Source organism: Xiphophorus maculatus, chromosome 6 (assembly GCF_002775205.1).
Source record: "Xiphophorus maculatus strain JP 163 A chromosome 6, X_maculatus-5.0-male, whole genome shotgun sequence".
In the NCBI taxonomy this organism is placed as follows: domain Eukaryota; kingdom Metazoa; phylum Chordata; class Actinopteri; order Cyprinodontiformes; family Poeciliidae; genus Xiphophorus; species Xiphophorus maculatus.
The window spans coordinates 3,537,437-3,546,143 of NC_036448.1; the positions used below are offsets into that span (position 1 = coordinate 3,537,437).

At 37.6% G+C, this 8,707-nt stretch overlaps 1 long non-coding RNA gene across 2 annotated transcripts; it reads right to left on the reverse strand.

Annotated features, from left to right (window-relative positions):
* Nucleotides 1-3,287: 3,287 nt before the first annotated feature.
* Nucleotides 3,288-7,318, reverse strand: LOC111608968. Of its 2 annotated transcripts, none has more exons than XR_002752937.1 (4): nucleotides 7,187-7,318; nucleotides 6,833-7,094; nucleotides 4,525-5,159; nucleotides 3,288-4,422 (listed from the first exon to the last, which is right to left on the reverse strand). It is a non-coding gene; the product is annotated as an uncharacterized LOC111608968 (long non-coding RNA). The 2 variants fall into 2 exon arrangements; XR_002752936.1 differs by having other exon boundaries at nucleotides 6,833-7,097.
* Between the last annotated feature and the right edge of the window lie 1,389 nt (nucleotides 7,319-8,707).

An 8,707-nucleotide genomic window follows, 5' to 3' on the forward strand; every position in this document is an offset into this window, starting at 1 on the left:
GCATATAACTGCACCCGCAGTGACACCACCGGCTTTGCTCCATATTATCTACTCTATGGGCGATCCCCACGTCTGCCGATAGATCTCCTGTTTAACATACAGCCAAATGAAACACAGCAAAGCTATGCTGAGTATGTCAAAGATTGGCAAAGCAGGATGCAGCAAGCCTACAAGATCGCAACCAAAACTGCCACCCGTGAATCGAACAGAGGAAAAAAAGGATATGACAAAAGAGTTTATGGAGCTGACCTGCAGCCTGGGGGGCGTGTGCTTGTACGCAACTTATCAGAGAGAGGAGGTCCTGGTAAGCTCAGATCCTTTTGGGAAGATAAAGTGCACATCATCACAAAGAGAAGAAGTGATATCAGCCCAGTATATGAAGTAGTACCAGAAGGAGGTGGCAAAAGACGTGTGCTGCATAGGAACCTCCTGCTCCCTTGTGACAGTCTGCCAATCGACAGCCCAGAAATAGACTCAAAAATGACAAAAAGGACTAAAAAGACTAAGTCGAATACATCTCCATGCCATCTTTGTCAACGAGAAGAATCTTCAGACAGTGAGATGGATGAGGAAATGGAGCTAGTGTGCCAGTTTCCTCCTGCTCAGCACAATGGTCACCGAGCTGTCAGCTTAAACCCAGATGCTGAACCATTTACACCAGACCAGCCTGACCAAGACAACGCATCGAAAGTGAATGAATCTCAGGCTAATTGGATGAACAACATACCAGAAGAAGAAGATGGAGGCCAAGACATGGAGCTACACCAGGATCGCCCTGAGCCATCTGCAGAAACAGCTACTGAGGAAGAAGAGGATGCAGCTGTTCCACCACCTGCATTCAGCTACCCAAAGAGAGAGCGTCGCCGTCCGAGGATGCTGACCTATTATGCTTTGGGGGAGCCAACCATGGTGGAATTAGGCATTAAAGAACTACCTGTGAGTATGATCCCAACCGGTAAAGAACTTTGGCGACCCTGGGTAGTTCCAGGTGTTAAAGTACAGAGTTAAAGACACACTGTATATAGGTTTAAGAACTACATTTAAAAGAAAAAGACTATACTTGAATTCTCAAAAGACAGTTTATTGACTGTGCTTTCAAGACAAAAGACTGGTATCAGAAAAAAACTGTGGCTGAAATTAAGGTTCTGTTACACTAGAGAGATGATCTGAACATATTTAGAAGTATTTGTAACTGGACATTTGTAATCTAAAGTGACAATATCCTCTGTTAGTGGTGGACACTATTACAATAATATGTAATATATGTATGTAATGAATGTCATGTTAAGTACCTTACTTATAACATCACTTCCAGTAAAAGGTCTTTAAAATGTCATAGGACATTTTTTTTTAATGAGGGGGAGAGTGTGGCATACAGGCCATTTTGATGGAATAGTCGAGGTAAATTAATACTGTTTTGTGTTTATTAATACTGTTTTGTGTTTCGTTGTGTGTTATTTACTAGTGGTGTCGCAGGTTGACGTGGTTGCGGAGGGGGTCAATATCACTCCGCCGTTGCTAGGTAACGACGGTTGTGGAACGTTGGCGAGTGTGCTTTTTTTTTCTAACGGCTGTTAGGAACGAGACCGCTAACGGAGTTACTTTGTAACAATTATTAAATTAAAATGTTGCGGACTCAATCTCAATATCTCTTTTGATTGTTTGTCACCGTTACACAGACAGGGCAAAACCAAACAGCTCTGCTGTCCAACCCACAAATGCATTTTTCTGATACATGTGTATTATATTTATCATTATTTATTACAGCAGAGTTATCCAGGACATGATCCTGGTTTGCTGACATCTGCTTGGGTTTGTTCTGGTGGAAATTCTTCCCTACTGGATTTCAACTCTGTGACGTTTCTGAAACTCAACATACTTGAACTCAAATTTTTAGACTGTTTGTGCTCTTTATTGAAAATTCCAAATAGTGGATTTTGAACTTTCTCTGAATACCGCCATAAGCTAAAATAAAATAAAACATAACTCCAGCTAACATAGGCCACTCAGAAGACTTCCTCTTGCTTTGACTTAGACTTTTTAAGACACAGAGTTATAGATTATTTCAGAGTTGTGTTCCTTCTCCTCTATGTAGAAATATTTTTAAGAACTGACCAGTCCAGAAGCTTTTCAGAAGAATATGATGAATTATGTTATCAGTATTGGAGGAAAACCTTGAAGAAGCTTTGGAAAAATAGTTGATCAAGCAATATTTACAATCTTCTTCTTGGAAATAAAGATATAATTTTTTGTCAAATGTGATATACGTCTGGAAATGGGATCGCCACAGTTAAATTATGGAAGACTCAGAAATCTAAATTAAAAATCACGGTTCCTGTCACTTGGCCGCCACAGCAATAAGTATTAAGAATTCATAAATGCCAAAATGTTCTGTTGGAGTAAACGGCAAATGGGAACACAACAAAAACAGGAATGCCCAGATGAAAAGGTGCACAAGAGGCTCCCAGACGAAGCAGACTTATTGAGTGAGACAAAAATACATCTATCTATCTTTTATGTCTGGATCAGGATTCAGGATTTCAGGGGACTGGAGCCAATCCCAGATTGGTTTTTAGCAATGAAAGACAGAAAAACAAACAAACATTGAAAGTAGGCTAGTGGGACAAAACAATTCTCTGTGCTAGCACGTCTTTTTTGGACGCAACGTGTTTTCACACTGAGCAAGTGGAGATGAAAGCTAAAGGGGAGATAAATAGAATGAGGAAAAACGACAAACTTACTGATATTTTACAGGATCTGACCAAAAGAGCTTCTGCTTCTACAACTGGACATGAGAAATAGTGGGAAGTTAAAAAATTATATTAGACATTGAAGCATCAACAAAGAAGTTTTGTTGATGCTATCGAGATAGATAGATGGATGGATGGATGGATGGATGGATGGATGGATGGATGGATGGATGGATGGATGGATGGATGGATGGATGGATGGATGGATGGATGGATGGATGGATGGATGGAACCTGGTGGTACCCCACATTTGATTATTGTCTGCTGTAATGACAGGTTACCTACAGTAACAGATATCTTGGTTCTGATTGGACAACGTATTGGTGGATTTGATGATGGCTGGGGTTAACCCTGGCCCCGCCCCCTAAGTGAAACAACATGTAGATTAATTTCACAAAATGATGTTTACACATTTTCATTTTTGTAAATTATGATGATTTTCTGTTTACAACCAATGAAAAGACAATATTTAAGATTTCAGTATTACATCAAACTAATAAAATATGTATATATTACTATGCAAAAACTGTGGGCTTAGTTAAAAGCAGCTTTAACATTTGATTAAAAGTTATTTTCAAAAGATAGTCCACATCAGTGAACATATTCTAATTTATTGATTTTAGGTATGGCTCAAATCCTGATAGTCAATGTTTTCACCTGTTATTTTAGACTCCCACACATGAGTCCTTTCTTAAAAGCTAGCAGGCATTTTTAATGTCATGGATGGCAGCTAAAAGCCTTTTCAGAGATTTATTTTGTATTTGGATATATTTCTAGTGAAGAGGCATGAAAAGGCCATTCAGTCCTACAACAGGACTAGAATGAATCAGCTCTCCTTTCAGACATAAATGTGCAAATGTTATATTGCTTCGAAAGTGTGAACAACAAAACTTCTGCTTATTGTCCTGCTTAGGCTTTTAAGAATCACCAACATGCCTCTGGGTTCAGTAGCTTCACTCTTGGATGTACAGCACCACCTTGTGGTCATTTCCTACATGTCACCTCTGCTGATTTCAGCTGATGGATTAAGACACTAATATTCAGTCTTCAAAACAGTTACACTGAAACCGTTTTTGGATATAAAACGATTGCAGTCAGTTAACAAACATCTTTACTTCCTCTCCTACTGATGTGCATGCAACACACTTACTCCTAGTGGCATAATCGAATTCCGAAACTAAATCATCCACTCTGAAATCCAAGTCCTTTTAAAATATGTAAAGGTGAATAAAATTGTGAAGTTTTCATCTTTGAAGACTTGACCTACTGCAAGTAATATATTTACTGTTCACAATCTTTGCACAGAACCTCACTTTTTAAAAAAAAAATCCCAGGTAAATCACACATTACTGCTGCTGCGCCCTGACTGTATTGTTCATCAGTGGTACAGAAAATGAAAAAAACAAAAAAACAAAAAACATTTACGTTTCAGCACATCAAGAACACTAACACAAAAAAGACTATTTCAATACATTTTCTTATATAACTAGTTAATTTTTTTCTTTACTGATGATTCAAGATAAAAAGCTTCTAGTTCCAGCTTGTGTCTTGATTTAATTCTTCCTTGGCTCCCTTTGTCATTCTGAGAATTCTCAGATTTTGCATCAGTTCGTTCACATTTGTGTCTTCCTTTTTGTGTGGATGGAATTCCAAATCTGGAACGTTCAAAGCCCTAGAGAAAAATGGCAAAACATAAGACGTTTGAGAGGAATCTTTTCCGTGAAATGTGAGATTTTTCTGATTTTCTCAAAGTTACGAAGTCGACTATTTTTACCTGCCTTTCCTCCACAGCAGGTCGATGTAGTTCTCTTTATCCTCTAAAGACTTGGTTAACGAGTCAACTTCTCTCTGTTTTTCCAGGAGTTCTCTGAGGAGAAGATGATTCTTTTGCTCCAGAGTTTCACAAAATGCCTGCTCGGCAGACAAACAGCGTTTGAACTGAATCAGGAAGTCAGTATTCAACCCGTTTGAAAAACTAACCTCACCCTGCTTTCCTCCGTACTGTAAAAGGGACTCGATGGGTCGTCCACAGACAGAAAATATCTCACAGGTTCGCTGAGAAACCAGAGATCTCTTCAATAGTTGAACAAAGACGACTCAGGGTGCCGTCTGCAGGAAGGGATCGTACCTTGTGCTAATATCTTTGGGGTGAGGGAACGTTTTTCACAGCACTGTACCTGCTCTTAACAGATTCCTAACCTGTAGAGAAACTAAACCTCCTCCTTCGTGTTGTTCTTGGCTTCACGCCCTGTCAGGTCGTGACCTTCGTACGAGGTCAGCCTTGATGGAATTGTGCGGTCGGTGTGTGTAAATAACTCCCACCTGATCGCTGAGTATGCAGAAGTCTGCGTATCTTCTGAAGATCAGCCAGCTGCCTCCTTCAGGCCTCTTTATAAGAAACTTATAAACCTACAAAACAGATGGCGCTTTATGGAATTATTGATCAATCAACATCAAAATAAAGTATTGTAGGCATACATTTTGCTTATATGCTTATTTTACAAATGCACCCCTTGTGACGTATTCTGAATCTTTTCAGACTAACAGACTAACAGATATAGTCACTTCATAAACTCTCTGCCTTCTAAATAACATTACCTGGTGATCATGAAAGGTTTATTGTTTATTGCTTTATTTTTAGCCATAGAAAAAGAAAACATGTACATGATGCCCCTGAGTAGGTAAAAACAAAAACAAATACATATGCATTCACTTTTTCACAAATATATTCAGTAATATTAGAACAAGACACTGTCTGGGTCAAGTTCTTATTTTATGTAATAATACTTTATTTAGAATGCAGTAAGCTTGAAACGGAGTGGGAAGAAGACAGACTTATTTACGCCCACTCCCTTTAAAAATAATCTAAAAGTCTATAATACATGGTGAGATGATATTAAATTATTGTTAATTCTACACATGTAGAATGTGTGGAATGTACTTTTTAGTGTAGAATGTACTTTTTAGTGCTAAAAAGTAAAAAGTACACTAAAAAAGTGTACTTTTTAGCATTCTTTGGAACTGCTGTGGCTATCAACTTCTGTTTTCTGGTATTTATTTGTGTGTTTTGGGCTTTTCTGTGATGTTTCTTTTTTTTTTTTTTTTTGCAATGTCTTGTGGTGTGAACCCCAGAAATAATAGTTTCTACTGTGGTACAGACAAATGGGGGATCCTTAAATAAACTGGTCAAAACTAAACAATGAATTCATAAAAAAAGATCTGATCAGTCTTCTCTTAATCTAAATATGATGTCACCCCCCCCATCTGCCAATCACAAATACTAAAATAAAAAAAATGATAAGGCTGGCATCTGAATCTTTTCCAAAACTTTTGACTGGGAATGTTTCTGTAAAAATGTTGGTCATGCGACTAAACGTCGCAACAAACCCTCAAAAGAATTACCATAAAGACAAAAGTCAGAAAATGAAAAGAGCAAGCGCATGTCATTACAGAGTTCTTGATTTTCATTCATGATACAGTAGGGCTGGATGATACGGCTGACAAACGTATCACCATATCAGCATTTCATATATTGATAATAATTGATTAGTTGCTTTTTCTAATATCTGAAATACTGGCACCACATTTCCTGTTTTAGCCACAGTTTTCACTCGTTGCTTTTTTCCCCTTTTTTTTTCTTTGAGCAGTTAAAAGTCACGGTGATAAAACCTGAAACTGCTGCTGTGACTCATTTGGTTGTTGCTAGGTAGCCAAAGAAAGAGTGATTTTGGTTGATTCCACCAATCTCACCTAGCTGTCCGTAAGAAGTTGAGCAGCTAAAGCCTTTCCTCTGCCTACGTCCCCCAGAATGCTGTGTGGTTCTGGATGGGAATTCAGTGAATATTCTATATATTGAATTTCATCTTCGTCCTAGAATAATAGCATAGATCATTTTTTGACAATAGTCCTTCTTTTTCTGCCAAATCATCTTTTGCTAAAAAAAAATGACTTAAGCCATTATTTTAGGAAGAAGACAATATTGAATATTATATCAGACGTATTACCTATTGACATTCATCATGTTTCTACTGTGATATTTACTGTTTTGATTTATTTTCTTTATCAGGGACCGGACTTCCTACCGTGAACTTTTCCCTCTCCCTCAGAATCTCATAGCCCAGCAGAGTTGCGCTGATGGGTGTCTCCTCTTCCTCGGTGTTCCCTGGCCTGTCACTCTGCTCTCCTCTGGGTCTCCTGCAGGCCTCATCTACGGTGAGCGTAGAAGCCCCTCTGTTCAAACTGGAGCTATTCACTATGAACCAGTTGACAGCTAAATGGACTGGAACAAACGGGTCAGCCATCCGACGGTTTTTTTTATTTTTTATTTTTTTTGAAAGTGAACACCTGCTAACACACACGAAACAAGTTCATTTATAGCCACAATGAGAAATAAATACAAGGACACCATCCTGACGGATTCTGGTAAGTTTACTTACTTCAAGTCAGAGCCGCTTTAACACCAGTTTCATTCCTCGTCCGAACTGTGGGATAGTCTCGCTGACTCATCAAAAACAATAGGCCACTTTATGTGGCTGGATGTTGAGTAAGCAGTAGTTATAGTGTAGCAAGAAATTTATTGACCTTATGGGTTACACGCGTTTACAATTACAGAGGGTCAATGCACATACAGTCATGTGCTACTGTGTGCCAGACAGGAGGTACTTCCTGTTTCTTTTAAATGCTAATTCAAATCAATTAACTGGATGCCAGAAACTTCTCAGCCATGTTATATTTACAAAAGAAAGGCTAAAACTAGCCTTTTTAAAAAAAAATTCAATCATTTCTAGGACACAATGGAGCATTAGCTAAGGAAAAAATGGAATCAATAGAACAAAGTCATAATATTATGATAATAATATCATAATGTAGAAAAATGTAGTCTGACGAGGGTGTTACAAGTCATAATCGTATTAGATTAAAATTTAAAAAAACAAAACAAACAACAATAAAAGTTAGAATATTACCAGAAAGAAATTGTCACGAAAAATAATAACAAAAAAATTATAATGAAGAATGTTGAACATCTTGTGTATTTGTACTTTTGTGTATTGCCTTTACACAAAAGAAAATAGTTCATCTTTTAACCACATCAGTATCAAATTATTTTGAGTTGCTGGACTTTTAAACAGTTTTACAAAGACTGTGTCTATTTCGAAGACAGAACCACACAAACCTACTCAGTAGGTCAGATCCTGATTACCATTTTCATTACCATCAAGCTTGGTCTGTTAGAATTAGGATATTGTTTGAAAATTGCATGATGGCCCCAATTTTTTTCTTATTTTACCAAGAATCCAAATTGTCTTCCTCCATCTTCGTCATACTTCAGCAAGCTTCAATGTTTTCCTCTGTTTACAATCTCCAAAATATCCAAAAGCAGACCATATCTCACATCATAGACTTTGTTGATATGGCATTGCATTTCTAATCCTATAATGGCTGATGCCATAACGCACTGGTGGAAAATCTCTCCTGATCACTTTATTTATTTATGTTGGGTTTTTTTTTTTACGTTGCTTGTTTATGTGATATCATTATTTTTTTATTTGTTGAAGAGAGATAATTAAAAATAATTTATTTGTTTATCAATTTATTTCTTTAGTATCTCAAATTTAATACAAGACCTGACAAACCAATGAAACGGTGACATTTTCTCTAAGCTCACGGTAAACAAGCAGTCACATGGCTGAATGCAAGTTCAGTCTGACACCTTTGAGGAAAACCCCGATTTCTGGAAATTCCCGCATATCTGAAACCCCCCTAGCCTCCCCTCGGAATATCTTACTTCAAGTGAAATTGGAACAATAAAATGAACTGAGCAACTATCATGAATATTGTCTTTATGAAAATAACTCACACACGTCCTATTAGAAATTACGGGCTTCCATATACTCATAACGTCTGCTTCCATCCGATAACATGAACTACGTGTCCACGTGTTTTATTTTAACTGTTGA